We start from the raw sequence: 20,026 nt of genomic DNA on the forward strand, positions 1-20,026 counted from the left end.
CTGTGCACTCACTATGACAGAGAAACAAGGATGACTGACGTGGAGGAGCAGACATTTGGCTCACTGCTGCCACCCAAGGTGCTGGACGATGGCACACCTGGCATTCACCCAGGGTGTGCTGACACCGTGAGGATGAATCAGACTCAAGCTCCACCCTCAAATTCAAAGTCTAGTATGGAAGCCAGGACAAGTGCTTGAGGAACTCTGTGGTTGAAAATGGTGTGTGAGTGGATTTAAAAAAAAAAAAAAAAGATACACTGATACACGCTCCAACATGGACAAACCTGCAAAACATTATGCTGAGTGAAAGAAAACCAAACCCACTGCCGTCCAGTTGATTCCAACTCATAGTGACTGTCTTAGGCTGGATTCTCTAGAGAAGGAAAACCAGTATAAAGCATATATATGTGTGTGTGTCTGTGTGTTTACATATATTTACATATATATTTATATCAAAGAAACAGCTTATGCAACTGTAGATGCTGGAACGTCCCAAGTCCGTGGATCGAGATAGGGGCTTCTCCTGATTCACACAGCCACGTGGACTGGCAAACCCGAAATCAGCAGGTCAGAGAGCAGGGCTCTTGTTCACAGGCTGTGAAGGTTGAGGAATCCCAAGATCAGCAGGTAAGCTGCTAGCTCAAGTCCCAAGACCTGAGGTCAGACCAACAAGAGGCAGCTGCAGGATCCAGAACAAGTCAAAAGCACCTGCAAGGCCAGCAGGAAGGAAGTAGGTGGCGGAGGGCGGAGATAGAGGCTGAGGGTGTGGTGAGCTGCCACAGGCCCTGTCTCCACCGGTACCACTCAGATTCCATTATGGGGGGTGATCACATATCAAATCTCAACAGGGAAGTGATCACAACATTAAACAACGGCCAAAACGCTGAGAACCATGGCCCAGCCAAGTTGACACACAATCTTAACCATCACAGTGACCCTATAGGACAGAGTAGAACTGGCCCATAGGGTTTCCAAGCAGCAGCTGGTGGACTGGAACTGCTGACCTTTCGGTTGGCAGCCAAATGCTTAACCACTATGCCACCAGGGCTCCACTGAGTGAAAAGAAGCCAGACACAGATAGGCCACATATTGTATGACTTCTTTATAGGAAATATCCAGTATAGGTGAGACAAAAACTGGATTGGTGGTTGCCAGGGGCTGGAGAAGGCAGGAATAATAAGTAAGTGCTTTATGGGTGAAGAACCCTGGTGGCACAGAGGTTAAGTGCTTGGCTGCTAGCCGAAAGGTTGGTGGTTGGAATCCACCAGGTGTTCCTCGGAAGAAAGATGTGGCAGTCTGCGTTGTAAAGATTACAGCCTTGGAAACCCTATGGGGCAGTTCTGCTCTGTCCCGTAGGGTTGCTATGAGTTGGAATTGACTCCACAGCACCGTTTTTGGTTTGGTTTTGGCTTAATGGGTAAGGGTTTCATTCTGGGGTGATAAAGATGTTTTGGAACTAGACAGAGGTGATGACTGCCCAACGCTGTGAATGTGCTAAATGCCACTGTAATGTATGCTTTAAAAGGGTTGATGTTATGGGAATGTCACCTCAACAAAAAAAAATCTCAATTAAAAAATTAAATCTTTGGAAAAAAAGACAGATAAATTATGCCACGTGAAGGCATACAAAGTGGCAGGAAAGGCAGAAAGGGGAGAGCTGGGTTCTGCTTCTGGGTGATTTGGAAGTAGGGCCCCTCCTAGGAGCCAAGAAGGGAACTGGACCCTGAAGAATGAAAGTTCAGCGTTTAGGAAGGAGTTTAGGAAGGAGGGGAGGAGGACAGGCTCCCAGGCAGGGAGCACCTAAGTGTGACAGCGTAGGGAGCCCAGCAGGCACAGCGGGAGCCCAGAGCACGGCTGGCCCGAGGGAGCAGTGGCCAGGATGGCGGAGGGACGCCAGGTCCTACAGAAAGGAGCCTCCTGTCTTGGGCTGGGGGCAGACTTGATTCTACAGCCGCAGCTTCCCAAACCTGGCGGAGATCCTGAAATGCCGGCCAAGCTGCACCATGTATATTCCTGGGCCTCTCGCCTCGAGTTTAATTTAGTAAATCTAGAGTTGGGGAGACAGAAACCTGTACTTAAAATAAAATAGTCTTAAAATCTCTCTGGTGATTCTGGTGATCAGTCTGCTGGGAAACTGGTGGTTTAGGGAAGGGGCGAGGTCTTCCAACTTTATATTGATGCTCTTGAAGACGTACTAAGTTTTGAATACAGAGGATTTACCATGGTAAATATACTGTAAAACCAGGAAGAGTACACTAATTCTTTTTCACAAGATTTTCTAGAAAATATTTCCACTTAACCTTCATCTAATGGAAAGCTCAATTAACCAGAAAAGCACATTTTCCAAGTATTAAAAATTTAACATTAGTTTAGACATATCTTCTTTAAAAAAAAAAAAATGCTTCAGATGTCCAAGTTATACAAAAAATGAAAACAAAATACATAAAACTAAACATAATATAAAAATTTTTTTACATAAATTTTTGTATAAGAAACTAATTCAAGCTGTAAACTTTCACCTAAAGCACAATTAAAAAAAAAGCTTTTTTTTTTTTTTTAGTACAGCCAAAAGATAGCCCTTTCCGCCTTTAGCACAAACTAAACCAAAAAACCAAACCCGTTGAGTCCATTCCGACTCACAGTGGCTCTTTGGACAGAGTAGAACTGCCCTATAGGGTTTCCAAGGTTGTAATCTTTATGGAAGCAGGCTGCCACACCCTTCTGCAGAGCAGCTGGTGGGTTTGAACCAAAGCTCTTTCGGTTAGCAGCCAACCGCTTAACCACTCTGCCGTGAGGGATCCTTTAGCGCATATTAGCCTTTTAAATCTCCCCCACCCTTTAATGTAACTGAGACCATACCCTAAACAATAACGGGGAATACAAATTTTCTAAGGGCATCATGTTTTCATTCTCCTGTGATTCAAAGTCTACCTAAGTAGAAATATTAGGCAACAAGACCGACCATTTTAAAAAGGTGGAATAAATCACATTTTTTACTTTCAACACCTGGTGTCACCAGCATAACACAGTCCATGTCTCTAAGTGCTCCACGCCGTAGGTGCCAGAACGAGGTGGTGGCCGGGCCTTTGCGAGGGATGGGGAAGAGGGGAGCCCACAGGTCTAAGTCACACCCAGCACAAGCACGATCCTACTCCCTCCACAGCTGCTATTACAGATACCGTTCCTGGGGATCAGGAAAGCTTAAAACATGGTTTTTAGGTTTGTTTTTAATTTTGAGCTTAATGATACATGGAAAAGCCTAGAATAATAAAGCCATCAAATACCTTTTCTCCCTGGATGTTATGTCACAAATGATAGCCCATCCTCCTCTCCACCCACCCCAAAATGTGACCCGGTGCCAACTGTCCGTGTGACTCTGCTTCCAAAATTCACAGTTAACCTTGTTTAGATTGGCTTGGTGATGATATGCCTAAATTAAAAACCCAAAGTTTCTGTGAAGACTTCATTTTTAAAAGCAATTTGTGCTCACGTCGGGCTTTAAAATAGAGGAAATTTCAGGAAGGAAAGAAACAATCCTTTAGAAACTTCAATCTGTATGCTGAGCAAACAAACCGAGAAGCTGAACTATATGAAGAAGAAACAGGGCATCAAGATTGGAGGAAGACTCATGAACAACCTGCATCATGCAGATGACACAACCTTGGTTGCTTAAAGTGAAGAGGACTTGAAGCACTTAATGATGAAGATCAAAGACTACAGCCTTCAGTATGGATTGCACCTCAACACAAAGAAAACAAAAATCGTCACAACTGGACCAATAAGCAACATCATGATAAATGGAGAAAAGACTGAAGTTGTCAAAGATTTTGCTTTACTGGGATCCACAACCAACACCCATGAAAGCAGCAGTCAAGAAATCAAAAGACACATTGCATTGGGCAATCTGCTGTAAAAGACTTCTTTGAAGTGTTGAAAAGCAAAGATGTCACCTTGAAGACTAAGGTGCACCTGACCCAAGCCACCGGTGTTTTCAATCACCTCATATGCATGTAAAAGCTGGATGATGAATAAGGAAGACAGAAGAAGAATTGATGCCTTTGAATGTGGCGTTGGCAAAGAATAGTGAATATACATACCATGGACTGCCAAAGAACGAACAAATCTATCTTGGAAAAATACAACCAGAATGCTCCTTAGAAGCAAGGATGGCAAGACTACATTTCACATACTTTGGAGGTGTTATCAGGAAGGATCAGTCCCTGGAGAAGGACATCATGCTTGGTAAAATAGAGGGTCAGTGAAAAAGAGGAAGACCCTCAATGAGATGGATTGACCCAGTGGCTGCAACAATGGGCTCAAGCATATCAACAATTTTGAGGATGGCACAGGACCGGGCAGTGTTTCATTCTGTTGTGCATGGGGTCACTGTGAGTCAGAACTGACTTGACAGCACCTAACAACAACAACAACAGTTGGAAAAAATAAGACAGATACATACGACTCAGCATAGATGGACTCCCAGGACATGTTATTAAATGAAAAAAAAAATTGGAGTGCATTATGGATGATGAGTTGCAATTTATGTCAAGAACAATGTGAATATGAACGTGTAAAGGAACAACACCTACCTGATAGATGCATTAGACGGCAACCCCAGCAACTTTCATTTTTGCTCATGTAACTGCTGAGAGTCTAAGCGGTTGTGTGCCATCAAGTAGATTCTGACTCATAGCAACCCTAAATGAGAGGAGAACTGCCCCATAGGGTTTTCTAGGCTGTAACATTTATGAGAGAAGTTTGCCAGGTCTTTTCTACAGAGGAGCTGCTGGTGGGTTTGAACCTCAGACCTTTCAGTTAGCATCCAAGTGCTTAACTGTTGCACCACCAGGGCTCCTCAGTCGAAGCACAGTAGCACTTAAAAGATACAACTGAAAAAAATAGCAGCCCTGACATTTTACAACTTGAAAATTATAAAACGTGATAACTGTCTATAGCTCACTCCTTTTCAGGTACCAAAGGCATTCTGGAAAACCCTCTCTGCAGAAGCTGGTTTTTCACCACTGAAGTCCAGGAACTGATTGACTTAACAATAAACAATAAAGAGAAAAGCAGTGATGGCCCTACTGCTTTTTAAATGGTAGGTCTCTCATCACAGGATTCTGGAGATGAGACCGGAAGAACTAGATGGTGCCCAGCTACCATTACTGAACACTCTGATCAGGAACGCAACAGATGGATCCTGACAGAAAGGGAGGAAAATGTGAATGAGAACTGGACCCACTGAGACTGGAAGAATTCCCAAGACTACTGTTACCTTTTAACGAAATAGGTTAGCTCAAAAAGTAAAGGATGTCACCCTTGAGTACTGTGCTTTTTTAAAACATTATCTACATGAGACCTAATGGACAACAGTTACTGTAAAGCATGGATGGGATGGGGGCAGTGAGACTAAGTTAATGGGAATGGTGCAAGAAGAACAGAAATAACGAGAATGTTGGCACGATGTGAAGAATGTAACCAATGTCACTGAACATTATGTGTAGAAATTGTTGGACAGGAGTGTGTTTTGCTGTGTATATTCTCACCAAAAATGTTTTAAAAAAGAAAAAAGAAGATTCTGGAGATGATGTCTGTGTCTGGGAGCATGTGTGTAACCTGGGAGGCATTCAAGCCACCTAGTGCTCCACACCCTCCTCCCCACCCCCCGCCCCGACCTCTTCAGCCCAGTTTTTATGTTGGTAATGAGGCCTCAGAGTTTCTGGGTGGTGCAAACAGTTAATGCACTCGGCTGCTAATCAAAAGGTTGGAGGTTTGAGTCCACCCAGAGGTACCTTGAAAGAAAGGCCTGGCAATCAACTTCTAAAAAATCAGCCACTGAAAACCCTATGGAGACATTCTGCTCTGACACACATGTGGTTGCCATGAGCCACAGTCAACTTAATGGCAGCTCGTTTTAATGAGGTCCCTCCCTCCTCTCCCCTTAGTTATATCTTGGATGGCCATCCCCCAACTGGTCTCTGGGCCACCAGGCTTGCCCCTCAGCCCATCCTGCCACCAAAGCTGGCGTGATCTCTCCAGGATGCACGCAGGACCGTGCCACTCCCCTTCCCTGGCTGTGTGGGGCTCTGGTAGGCAGCCTTGAAGATGCCCTCTGATGCCCCTCCTCCGGCATTCATCTGTGTGTAGTTCCTTTACCCAGAGTGCACGCTAGATTTACAGACTTGCTTCAGACAAAGAGGATACGGCGGAAGTAACAGAATGTCACTCCAGACACTAGGTTATAAAGAAGACTGCAGCTTCCACCTTGGGGCTCTTCTTTGCTCTCTCTGTCAGATCCCTCACTCTGAGGGAAACAAGCTGCCATGTTGTGAGCGGGCCTATGGAGAGGCCCATGTGGAGAGGAACTGAGGTCTCCGCCAAGAACCAGGAAGGACCTGAGGTCTGTCAACCGTCACGTGAGTTAGCGTGGAGGTGGGTCCTTACCCAGTCAAGCCTTGAGATGACCACAGCCCTAGCCAATTCCTTGATTGCAACCTGTGAGAGACCCTGAGCCAGAACCATTCAGCTAAGCAGCTCTCAAATTCCTGTGAGGTCATGTTTGTTGTATTCAGCCACTGATTTTGAGCCCTGGTGGTACAGTGGTTAAGAGCTCAGGCTGTTAACCAAAAGGTCGGCAGTTCGAATCCACCAGCCACTCCTTGGAAACCCTATGGGACAGTTCTACTGTGCCCTATAGGGTCGCTGTGAGTCAGAATCAATTCCACGGCAGTGGGTTTTTTGTTTGTTTTCCACCTAATTAATCAACATCCTGTCTGGAAAAATCTTACTTTTCCTTCAACAATTCCAGGTCACCTCAAACGTCATCTCCTCTGTGTAATCCCTCCTGACCGCTGTGATCACAGAACCCCGCAGCCCTTTGCCCCTTTCCTCCTGGCTGCTGTGGTCTCTGGTTGTCAGCCACTTGTGCTCCTCAACTTTAAACCGTAGAACCTTGGATGTTGCGAATGTTCAGTAAATGTTTTCTCAGAGAGTAAACTACTTAAAAGTAAATTGCCAACTTGGTGCCCCTACACCCCTTAACATGTTAACGTTTATATCCTACAAGGACATTCTCTTATATAACCACACTAAGACCACCAACCAGTTGGCTGTTGAGTCAATTCTCAGGGCAATGTGAGGTTGCCAGGAGTTGCCATAACCACACTAAAAAAATAAATAAATCCATTGCGTCAAGTCGATTCCAACTCATAGCCACTCTATAGGACAGAGTAGAACTGCCCCATAGGGTTTCCAGGAGTGGCTCGTGGATTCGAACTGCCAACCTTTTGGTTAGTAGCCATAGCTCTTGACTGCTGTGAGACTACAACACTTAGAATCAGGAAATTAACACAGATATGTTACTACCCCTTTTAACTTTTGTCAATTGTCCTAATAATGCTCTTTGTAGCAAAAGATCCAGTAGAGAATCACAACTGCATTTGGTTGTCAACACAGTGGCATCATTAGGGGGTTGGGAGACGTGGAGCATGTAGGCTGCAGGCACCCTGACACAGAGGGGTGACGCCAAAACAACCCAACGGTCTGCAGTGGTGGCGGAAAGGGGGTGACCCGGCCAAGGCAGTGGTGTCACTAGGGTTGGTGTCACTCGTCACCCAGTGCGCTAAGTTGTTACACCCCCGTCACCGGCCAGTCAGGGTGAGGGTGGGCTGGGTTGCAGCACCCGCCTTTGGGAGGGAGGAGGGTCTCCACCTTGGCCAATGGGAGAGGGAGGAGATGAGGGAGGTGGGGCGTGCAGGGGTCACCCTGGGCAGGGGTGGGGCAGGGCCCTCTGCCCACCAAAGGGGTTCACGGGCTGGTCCTGCCCACTGGGGGAGGGGGGTGTGACACCATGAGTTACCACACAGGGTGACATCAACCCTAGTGACACCACTCTTGTCATGTCCTTAGTTTCCTTCAGTATAGAACAATTCCTGAGTCTTCTTTGACTTTCATCACCTTTTATAGATTTTAGGCCATTTAATTTGCAGACTGCCCCTCAATTCGGTTTTGTCAAATGTAACCTGTGATTAGATTCAGGGCTTGCAGGAAATGGTGCTGTGCTCACTGCTGCCTATCAGGTGGCAAATGATTTCAAAATGTCCCATTATGGACGATGTTCACTGATCACTTGATTAAGGTGGTGACTGCCAGGCTTCTCTACCATGAGTCCCCCTCCCCCACTTTGTAATTAGTAAGCACCTTGTAAGGATGTACTTTGAAACTATGTAAGTAGTTATCATCAAACTTGACACTTGTTCATTTATTTATTTGTATGGATTTATGGCTTTCTATTTTATTAAATAAGTTATAATCTAACACTATCACATTATTCACTCTGATATTCAAACTGTCCCCAGGCTGGACACAGAGCTAATTCAGGCAGGTGTCTCTGTTCTCTTGGCCTGTCCCTGTCATTCTTTGACCACTTTCCTTGCGTCCTGGCACAAGCTATTCTAGGCTCATCTTGAACTTTCCCTGTTCCAGACTTGGAATTACCCATTTCTCCAAGGAGCCCTGGTTCCTTTTAATGGAAAATGGTATTTAGAAGCCAAGATCTGGGAGATAGGTGTGCTCATTGTTACTGGGTGTACCTGCTTCTAGGTCCCCTCAGTGGAAAATATATATATATACACACATATACACATTTGGATACACACACATAAATATACATACACGTACAGGTATTCACATCTACGTATCTATAAAAAAAAAAAATCTATAGTTGTTGAAAACTATGAGTTACACCAATCCATCCAATCCATACACACCACACCACAGGGTTTTCTAGTTTTCTACATTCCTGTATGTAACTCTTCTCTGACAGTGGGAAACCTGGCTCACGTTATCTTTAATACAGTTACGTAGCTGGTCAGTCTTTCCATGTGTAACTAATTTCCAATCTGAGCCACCACCATTTTCCCTGCACGCAGCCCTCCTCTCCCCGCTCAGGCTCTGACACACTCATGAGGATCACTCCTGAGGACACCCCTCTCGGGCTCTTACTTCCACACTGCACACAGAGCTGTCCCTCCCAGCGACAGTCTCCTCAGCCCCTGCCAGATTCAAGGGCTGAAGATACAGACTTCATCTATTATTGCAGGAGCTGCAGTTACATTGCAAAGATGAATGCCTCAGGGGATGGGAAGAATCTGTGGCCATTTCTGAAACCCAGCACACCAGGCTCCTTACTGCAAGCATGTGGCTTCATCCTCAAGGTCCCCTAATGAGGGAAAATGGCTGGTGGAGCTCCATTCATAATGCCTGCATGTGAAGGAGTAGGAACAAGGAAGGACAAGAGGAGGAAATAGGGCCCTTTTCAAAACCTCCCCCAAAGTTCCACACATTTCTGCTTACCTCTTGTTCACTATAACTTGGTCACATGGTCACTTCAAATAAAACTGGGGAGTGGTCACTAAGGAAGGTGAGGAGAATGGGTATTTGGTGGCAACCTACAGTTTCTGCCACTCCCATTTTTTATGTTTACTGGCGACATTCTGCTTTCGGGAGTTACTGAAATCCTCAAGTCAATCTCTGGAAGCATTCTTGATTCTCACACATTTCTAGGTTTATAAAGTTCTGATGGGGATAAAAACCAGTTGCTGTTAAGACGATTCTGACTTATGGTGACCCCTATGTGTTTTAGAGTAGAACGGGTCTCCATAGGGTTTTCAATGGATGTGACCTTTCAGAAATAGATAGCCAGGACCTTCTTCGGAGGCACTGCTCAATGGATTATGACTGCCAACCTTTTGGTTGGCAGATGAGCACTTAACTGTTTGTGCCACCTAGGGATTTTGTTATTGTTGTTAGGTGCCGTCGAGTTGGTTCTGACTCACAGTGACCTTATAGGACAGAGTAGAACTGCCCCATAGGGCTTCCCAGAAGCAGCTGGTAGATTTGAACTGTTGACCTTTTGGTTAGCACCCGAGCTCTTAACCACTACGCCACCAGGGCTCCACCCATGGATAGGATCTAATATTTATTTCTAAGGTAAAAAAAAAAAAAATTTTTTTTTTTTTTTAAGGTAAGCCACTCTTAAATCAAAACCAACCCAACCTCATTGCCATTGAGTCAATTCCAACTCATGGTGACCCTATAGGACAGAGTAGAACTGCCCCATAGGGCCTGCAAGGAGCAACTGGTGGATTTGAACTATCATAATTTATAAATAGAAAAACTTGGTAATGCCTTTCCACTAAATGCCAACCTTTTGGTTAGCAGCTGTAGCCCTTAACCACTGCGCCACCAGAGCTCGATGCACAGAAGCTCACAAAGAGGCTTAAATGGTTACTTAACTAATGTACACTACTTCTCGTTAATCTAAAAATCTGTTATGTGAGAAAATGTTGGAATGAGCCTTTCCAAGAGCTTGCTGAGTCTCCAAGAAAACCACCACCTACCAGGATGGTCTGTAGGCCTTCACCTGTGTGAAAACACTGTAGGTAGCGGATCAAAGCTCCAGCCCAAGATGCTAAGGCATGGGACAGCCACAGGGGGCCAGCGGAGGAGCAAAGAGCAATGGAAACAGCCCCAGTCCCTGGCCAATCCAAAGGAAAGGGAGGGAGGAAAAACACTGCAGCTGGAAGAGGGAAACAGTAACACTGCGGAGGATAACCTCAGAAATACGGGACTTGGCACGTGAAAATCACTCTCTGGGGAGTCCGAGGGAGATTTACTTTGCAACATCACCCAGGAGGCAAGACTTGGTGGTCTGGTTCAGATGAACTGATTTGAATCGATGCTCTTACTCTGCAAAGGAAATCTAAAGGCTGCATTTAATAGGAAGACATTACTGAAGTTTTTCTGTTTATAAATTACGACCACAGTTTAGTTTCTTGATATCGTTCCCAGTATCCTTCAGATCATAGATGTAAAGCTCTATTCCTGGCATCAGGAGAAGGCATGGTGCAGATAGACAAACACCCATTATTTGCCATTTTAATATGGGTTTATTCCAAGTGAGGGGATCTGTCCTTTATATAGTTATTTGATTAAAAAATAATAATAATGTTTTATTGTGTTTTCGGTGATAGTTTACACAGATTAGGTTCCCATTTAACAGTTACTAATTGTTCAGAGACATGGGTTATGTTTTTCTCAAGGTGTTAACATTCTTATTGACTCCCTTCTGGATGTTTTGCTTCCAGTAATCTGGTTTCCCTGTCCCCTTACCATTTCATCCTTGCTTTACAGCAATTGCTGACCATTAGGTCTCATATACGAGATTTTTTACTAAAGGTGTGCAGTACTCACTGGTAATATTCTTTACTTTACGAGCCAGTCTGTTATTTAGCCAAAAGGTGACCTCAGGGGGAATTTCAGTTCAAGGTTTATGGAGTATCTCAGGGCTATAGTCTCAGAGAGTCCTCTTGTCTCAACCAGTCCAGTAAGTCTGGACTTAAGAACGTGAGTTTTAGAACACACACTTTTGAACAAGACCTGCTCTACTTCGTAGGTAAAAACCCTGCCACCTTTCAGCTATGTAACCTTGTTCAAGGTATTTCATCTCTTTGAGCCTCAGTTACGCCACTGGTAAAGTGGGGACAGTAATGCTGTGAGCGTTACCTGAGATAATATGTATGAAAATACTGGCATTTGGTGATTTTAATACCACCTTTTTTTTTTCTGTATAGTGGTTAAGAACTTGGCTGCTAACCAAAAGGTCAGCAGTTCAAATCCACCAGCTGCTCCTTGTAAACCCTATGGGGCAGTTTCACTGTCCTATAGGGTCACTATGAGTCAGAATCGACAACAACAGGTTTGGTTTGGGTTTGGTCTGAGAGAAAAGTAAATCACAGAATTATCATAAGGAGTAAATAACAGAATGTATTACAGATATCTTATAGTAGTGCCTGGCATACAGCTGGTGTCCAATAAACATCCGTTCCTTTTTAACTTATTTAACCATACTAACAGCCACATCCTAGTTATCCGGCATGGTTGACTGGTGTTCTTTCTAATGAAGCTTACCCTTTTACGCACAGAAAAAAATGCATAAACCCTTTTCTGCATTAGTAAACACTGTATGGCAAAAATGAAAGACGTTTTAAGCTTTTGTAGTAATGAACGGTCACCATGATGATTAACTACTGACTGTGTTACAGACAGGTCTATACGGTTGGGTGCCAAAAACTGCATCCATATCAAGATTCAGGACATATGCTAGAACGTCTTTTCTTGAATAAACACCTCACATTCATTATGATACAACCGCTAGAGAAAAAAAACAGACCTTGACATCTTTCGCTGCTACTTGCTAGTATAGGATCATAGGATGCTAAAGCAGAAAGAAGCTTTGGAAGTTAAAAGTTGAAGAAAGTAAGGTTTAGACTTCAGTCAAACTAAGTGATTTACCTAAGGTCATACAGACAGTTAATCATGAGAGGAATGGAAAAGAGAAACCCAGTCTCCTCTGCAACCCTCTGGACATGGCAGTACAATGGACCTAGCTCTCCAGTTCTCACTTCTGAAACGCAGTGTGACATGTTGCCACCAGGGGGCAGCAGGCGTATTAGTCAGGTATTCTAAAACCCGGGATTTAAGGCCCCAATTTTTAAGGCCCCAATACATTTCCACTATCCCTTTTCAAACACACACTCACCCTCGTGTGTGTGCGTACGTACACACACGCACATACAAACACACACACGTAAAACTTTATTAAAACAATATCAACAAGCATGAAGTTTAAAAAGTAGCTCCATAAATAAGTTTTAAAACAAAAAGACAAAGACTTGGATCCAATGGAGGTAACATTTTACTAATCCTTCACTATTTTTGATTTATTCTGATCCTAATTGACCTAAGCGTCAATTAACACATTAGTTTTAAACCAAAAATAATTTCACAGCAGCAATCCATGCCATTTCTTCAACACTTTCAACCAAATCTAATACTTTCCTTCTGAGGCCTTAGATCACGACAACCTCAAAAACCCGTCTGTCAATTTATCCTGTCCTCGTTTGTCAGGCTTAGTCTTTCTTTCTAACGTCCCTATATCAGAAAAGAAGATCTGTCCATAGGTCTACCTCTCCAGCAAATTTTCAGAACCAAAAAGGGAGAGTGAGATTACAGTCTCGAAGTAAAACCTATGTGGCCACCATTCCTCCACTCCTTGGTTGTTGTTGTTGTTTGTTTTTAAAGAATATTTTATTGTGTTTTTGGTGAAAGTTTACAGAGCAAATTACGTTCCCATTTAATAATTCCTAATTTCTTTTGGTTATACATACTATATTGCTCAGTGACACTGGTTACATTTTTCGCAATGTGTCAACATTCTCATTATTTTTGTCCTGGTTGTTTCATTTCCATTAATCTAGCTTCCCTGCCCACCTTTGGTCTGTTATAGATGATTTTTTTAAAGGAGCACAGTACTCACAGGGATATTGTTTATTTACGACCAATCTGTTACTTGGCAGAAAGTTAACCTCTGGGAGTGGCTTCAGTAAAAGTTTGAATGGTATTTCAGGGCCATAGTCTCAAGCGTTCCTCTAGTCTCTACTGGTCCAAGAAGTCTGGCATTTTTTTTAAGAATTTGAGTTTTGTTCTACGTTTTTCTCCCATTCTATCTGGGACCATCTATTGTGTCCCTGGTAGTGGTAGCTGGTCACCATCTAGTTCTTCTAGTCTCGGGATAGATGAAGCCATGGTTCGTGCAAGCAATTAGTCTCGTAGACTGGTTCTTCTTTGAGTCTTTGGTTTCCTTCTTTCTCTTTTGCCCCAACTAAGTAGAGACCCATAGTTGTACCACTCCTTGTTTTTAAAAGATAATGCCACCAGCAGGAAGCTCCAACCACAGTAGCTAATGGGTGCAACTTGAATGTAGAGACAGGGCCTCCCTCATCAGTAACATCCAGTACTCTGAGACTTTTACAGCTTTACCAAAGGGAAGGAGTACCGGACAAACAACTTAAACAGTGGCATTTTGTAATTATCCAAAAGTCAACTCCACATTTTCAAGCCATAGTGGCCAGTTCCCATGGTTCCTACTTAAATCATCCAAAGAGAGAAACCCATGATCTTTATCTCACAAGCAGAATTTTCAAAGGTTTTCTTTCTTTTCTTTCTTGAGCTCAACATGCTCTGATAAGGAAAAAGGTTTTTAAATGCAAGCTTTTACTACTGCTTCAGACACACTGGAGCAGTTAATTTTTAAACTGTCATTCCAAAGAGAAACAGTCTTCATTACAGTTAAAATGGTTTTCAAAGAAATTGCTCTCTTATGTAATTAAATATTCATCAATCAAATCTAGCATAAAACTGATGGCAAAAGCAATCATGGCACTATTAGTTACTAATGGTAAAAGAGGACCTGGACACACATAAGATGTATATAATCAAAGGGATCATTGCAATACACAGCATGTATTCAGATACTACTATGTAGTACGACTTGTCAGTTGGTGAGATTTCAGAACCTATATAATACCCAGAGTTTAATTTATTTTTCAGTATAAAATATTTACTTTATTTAAATGTGGTAAATCATCAGAAAATCAGATATATTTATCTTTATAACAGGTATATAAAATTTATTCAAAAATGGCAAAAGTTTTTATAAAATTGTACTCAAACAACTAGAGTAAGATAATTAAAAATAAAAGCAACACTCCAATTAACAGATGGTTAAATTGTTTTAAAACTGACAATATTAAGTGCTGATTAGGACAAGGAGCAACTGGAACTCTCTCATAAACTTCTAGTGGGAATGCAAAATGGTACAGTCACTCTGGAAATCAGACAGTTTCTTATAAAGTTAAACACACACTTACCATATGTCCCAGCCATCCTACTCCTAGGTATTTACCCTAAAAAGATGAAAATTTTTGTTCACACAAAAACCTGAATATGAATGTTTACAGAAGTTGTATTCATACCAAAAACTATAAATAACTATGTCCTTCAATGGAAACCTTGTGGCGCAGTGGTTAAGAGCTATGGCTTCTAACCAAAAGGTCGGCAGTTTGAATCCACTAGCCACTCCTTGGAAACCCTACTGGGGCAGGTCTACTGCATCCTACAGGGTTGCTACAAGTCGGAATCAACTTGATGGCAACAGGTTTCATTTGGTTTCAAAGGTGTGAACAGATACACAAACCGTGGTAACGATAAATACATAGATGAATCTCACAGCCATTACCTGAGGGAAAGAAGCCAATCTCCAAAGGTTACATACTGTGTGAGTCCATTTATATGACATTCTGGAAAAGGCAAAACTTATAAGGATAGAGAACAGATCAGTAGTTCTCAAGAGCTAGGAGTTGGGGAAGGGTTTGACTACAAAGGAGAAGAATTAAGAAGGCTTTTAGTTGTTTTTTGGGTGATGAAGCTGCTCTGTATCCAGATTCAGATGATGGTTACACAAATCTACATGTATTAAAACTCACATAACGACACACCTAGAAAAGTAAATTTTACTGTATCTAAGTTCTAATAATAATGAAAGAAAACATGAGACCATACAGCTGCTCTAAAACATTGGGTTAGAAATAAAAGGTAAAGGTAAGGACAAGAGCACCAACACACTCATTCTCTGAATTAAATTCCTGGCTTTAAATTCCAGCTATTAAGTCTGCTGATGGACACGACGTAAAGCATGTGCCTTAGGGAGAGATGACTGCCCTCTGAGAGGCTCAAAAACGTTTACTGCATTATCTCAGTGGGGGAAAGGAGGAAGGGCTGTTCACTGACACCCATAAGTTTTGAATAGCTGATCAGGAGATGGTCACCCCCCCAGAGCAGAACTGCCCTAGAAGGTTTTCAATGCTGTAATCTTTATGGAAGCAAACTGCTACATCTTTCTCGCGTGGGGCAGCTGGTGGGTTCGAACCACTGACCTTTCGGTTGGCAGCTGAACACTTAACCACTGCGCCACCAAGGCTCCTTACCACAGGTATAAGGGTTAGGATTTACAACACATTTTGGGGGGACACAATTCAGTCCATAACAATCCCCGAGGATGCACTTTGGCCAGAGCTAACGTCAAGGACAAGTTGTACCTAATTGTTATGTATAAAGGGAAGAAACAACATTTTCTCTTGCTTTTCTTCATGGGGTGTGTTATTTACCCTGGAGTAACTCAAAATAACAGGAGGAGAAGGATGGGAAAGAAGCACATGTTTTATGAGTTGAGTCCGGGATTAAAGTTGACTTTGAAAGTCATCATTCTGTAAGGCAATAGTAAAACCTGGGAGTCCACAGAAAAATCTCTGAGCACCGAACATGCTCCTCTTTCCTTTCTCCAACAGCTGGAGTTATACAAACCCCTCTCTCTCTTCAACACTACGGCACTAATCCCATCTCTCGGGGAACAAGTTACTAAAGGTGCTCTTGTTGTAGATATTCTGCAAAAGATACATAATTAAAACACCCGCTTACGCCACTCCTAAACTGAAACCTGGACCACTGGTGTTTGACAACGTTTGTTCAGTTTGTTTAAGACATTTGCCAGTTAGCACAGATGTAAAGTGACCAAAAAAAAAGAAAGAAAGAAACTTAGTATGATGCAGCAGGTAATCTAGCTTCTGGAAATTTCTTATAGCCCATTTATTCACATTGTATCACGGCTGATCTTAAGTCCTGGAACCCTGGGGCGCTGGCGCACCTGGCTTATCTGTGAGCAAAAACTTGACTTCTATCATAAAATATCTTGCACAATTCTTCACATAACCTTCAAGTTAACCACGAGTTAGTTTTTGTAAATACTCCCATGAATGCCACCAAACCATTCTTTATTCATTTATAAAACGATGCTAATTTCCCCACATAAATTTTTATTAGACTTTTATAATCTGCATGTTAACTTTATAGAAAACCAAATCAAGGGAAAAAGAGTAACTCAGAGCAGGCAGTTATGATTATTCTAAAAACGGATGGTTCAAAGAATGTTTTTTCGAATTTCATTTAATGCTCATCAATTAGTAAAACCATCATGAGATTTAGAAATATTAATGCTCATTAGTTTATCCCCTGCATACTCCTAAGTACAGATGACAACAGCAGGAAGAGGTAATTAACACTGAAGAGAAGAGAGACAAGGCTTAAAAGCAGATGTAGCAATCTGAGCACATGGACAGGAGTACAGCATAATATGAGAAGCTCTCTCTAATTTACTCTTTCTCACTCTAATTTATTCCAGCATAAACTCAAAATATCAAAGTGCCATAAGAACTCCCCCAACTCACAGGAAACATGTTCTTTCTTTCAGCAATGGCCGACTGAGTACGACTCAGAAGGTACTATGGGGGAATCAGAATGAAGAAGGCATGGTTCTCATCCAGAGTTCACAGTCTGGCAGTGCTTAAAGCTAGTATGGAAAAGTGTAACATGTGGCAACAGAGCATAAAATTTAAAAAGGTAAAACAGCGGCAATACAAGAACACCATCAAGGCAGAGGCAGGACTGGGCCCACCTGTGGTGAGAATGTGGGCCTAGAGAATGAATCAAAGGAGGCTCTGACAGCAGTTCAGCTGAGCTCTGAACTAGGGACAGCATTTCGGCATGTGGTGCCAAAGACTCCTGTCACTCGGAAGCCCCTCATACCAATGCTGAGGAGGTGGGGTCCTCAAGTCTGGATCACGCTCACCTGCCTCAGAGTGGGCGCATTACTAGCATCTAGTATTAGAACTTGTGACTACGACGTCTGGAGAGCTGCTCTGATTCTGCACTGGCTGTTGCGTTACAAGGGGAGTCAGGCTGAATAACAGCCCACAAAGACGTCCACATCCTAATACCTGGGACCTGGAAATATACTGCCTTACGTGGTAAAAGGGACTTCGTAGATGTGATTAAAGATCTTGAGATGGGGGGATGATACTGGATTATTCAGTTGGGCTCAATGTAATCACAACAATCTTTATAAAAGGGAAGCAGAAGGCAACAAGCAACGGCTAAGATGCTCAACACCATCAGCCATTAGAAGATTCAAATCAAAACCACAATGGGATATCACCTCACCCCCATTAGAATGGCAATAAAAAACAAAACAAACAGAAAACAAGTGCTGACGAGGTTGTGGAAAAACTGGAACCCTCATTCACTGCTGATGGGAATGTAAGACGGTACAGCCATTGTGGAAAACAGTTTGGCAGCTCCTCAAAAAGTTGAACGTAGAATTTCCATATGGCCCAGCAATCTAAATCCTAGGAGTGAAGGCAGGAATACCGACAAATCTGTACACCAGTGTTTACTGCAGCACTTTCCACAACAGCCGAAAGGTACAATCAAAATGTCCATCGACAAGTGATTGGTTAAACCAAATGTGGTTTATACTTACAATGGGATGCTACGCAGCTGTGAAGAGAAATGAATTTCGGACACAGGCCCCAACGTGGATGAACCCCGAAAACACTATGCTGAGTGAAATCAGTCAGTCGCAAAAGAACAAATATTGTATCGTTTCACTTATATGAAATAAGCAAATGTATAGAAACCAATGGTTATTAATATCTACCAGAGGTGGAAGGGAGAAGGAGAGGGGAAATTTCTGTTTGGGGGACACTAAGTTTATGTTAATGGTGGCGGAATATTTTGGAAAAGGATAGTGATAATGTGGCACAACATGAAAAATGTACCGTATTTTTCGCAAATAATGCACCCACATAAATGACATGCCCACACATATAACCCACAGAAATTGGCATAGCACGCTTACGAAAATAATGTGCAGGGGGTTACGTGGTTGGCAAAAAAAAAGTATACCACGTACACTATTTGCATAAAAATACAGTAATCGATGTCACTGAATTGTAACTGCGGAAGCAGCTGTGCTGGAACATTTTGTTGCGTGTATTTCTACCACAATAAAACATCGACAAAAAAGGGAGGCGGAGGGCCAGAGTCAGAGAGAGTGACGTGATGATGGAAGCAAAGGAGAGGGAGAGAACTAGAGAAAAACAGGGAAACAGAGGTACAGAGAAAGAAATCTGAAGATGTATACTGCTGTCTTGAAGACGGAGGAAGGGGCTATGGTCAAAGCTGGAAAAATCTGAACAAGGAAATAAGTAACAGTATTGGATTACAACCCAAAATATAAAATAAATATCCATGAGTTCATAATGTCATAAATAAATGATTGAATAAATTATGCTAGTGTTGGTGAGAACAGATTTCTGGCACGGGAGAAGGTACGGATATAAGATCTATAAGGTTAAATAAAAACCTGTAAATGGGCTTGGAGCTATCAGTATGAAAACATTTTATCTGGAACAATGTGTTTTGCTATCTTTGTCCACTGAAATAGCTTAAAAACCACCACCAACCCAGTGGCAATGAGCACCCTTAGGGCCCAGATCATGGTCTCTAAATACCATTTTCCACTTTAAAACAAAGCAACAAGAGCTCCTGGGAAAAATGGCTGATTCCAGGTTTGGGGCACTAAATCTCATCAGACCTTCTCTTGTTGTTGGGATAAACTTTATAATACTTAACACGACCAATAAGGCCCTTTCTGCCTTACTCTCTCCATAGCTCCATCTCCTCCTTGCCAGTGCTTTAGCCACGCTGGCCTTCTTTCATCTCTTCAAATCTGTGCTAGGCAGAATAATGGCCCCCAAAGATGTCCAAGTCCTAATCTCCGGAACCTGTGAACATGACGTTACATGGCAAAAGGGACTTTGCAGATGTGATTAAAGTGAAGAATCTTGAGATATGAAGATCATCCTGGATTATCCACGTAGGCCCAATCCTTAAAAGTGCAGAACTTTTCCTGGCTGGGGTCAGAGAGAGAGATGTGATGACAGAAGGAAGTTTTGAGAGATTTAAGGTTGCTTAGCTTTAAAGGTGGAAGAAGGGGACCATCAGCCAAGGTGTGTGGGTGGCCTCTAGAAGCTGAAAAAGGCAAGAAAACAGATTTTTGAGCCTCCAGAAGGAAAGACAGCCCTGCCAATGCCTTGATTTTAGCCCAGTGAGGCTCATGTAAGACTTCTGCTTTACAGAATTGTAAGATAATAAACTTGTGTTGTTTGAAGCAACTAAGTTTGTGGCAATTTGTTATGCCAGCAATAGAAAACAAACACAAAATTGGACA

At 42.7% G+C, this 20,026-nt stretch overlaps 1 protein-coding gene across 6 annotated transcripts in view; it reads right to left on the reverse strand.

The window, feature by feature from the left end:
- The window catches only part of GGACT (gamma-glutamylamine cyclotransferase), a 65,368-nt gene that overhangs the window by 34,610 nt on the left and 10,732 nt on the right, over nucleotides 1-20,026 (reverse strand). Inside the window, exon 1 of one of the 6 annotated variants that reach the window (XM_049867240.1) lies at nucleotides 14,772-14,787. The exons of the other annotated variants lie outside the window; for them this stretch is intronic. The gene's annotated coding sequence lies outside the window, so the exon portion shown is untranslated. Of the gene's footprint in view, nucleotides 1-14,771; nucleotides 14,788-20,026 lie in introns of those variants that run through there. 6 annotated transcript variants of the gene reach the window in all.

This window comes from Elephas maximus, chromosome 23 (assembly GCF_024166365.1).
Source record: "Elephas maximus indicus isolate mEleMax1 chromosome 23, mEleMax1 primary haplotype, whole genome shotgun sequence".
NCBI classification, from domain to species: Eukaryota; Metazoa; Chordata; class Mammalia; order Proboscidea; family Elephantidae; genus Elephas; species Elephas maximus.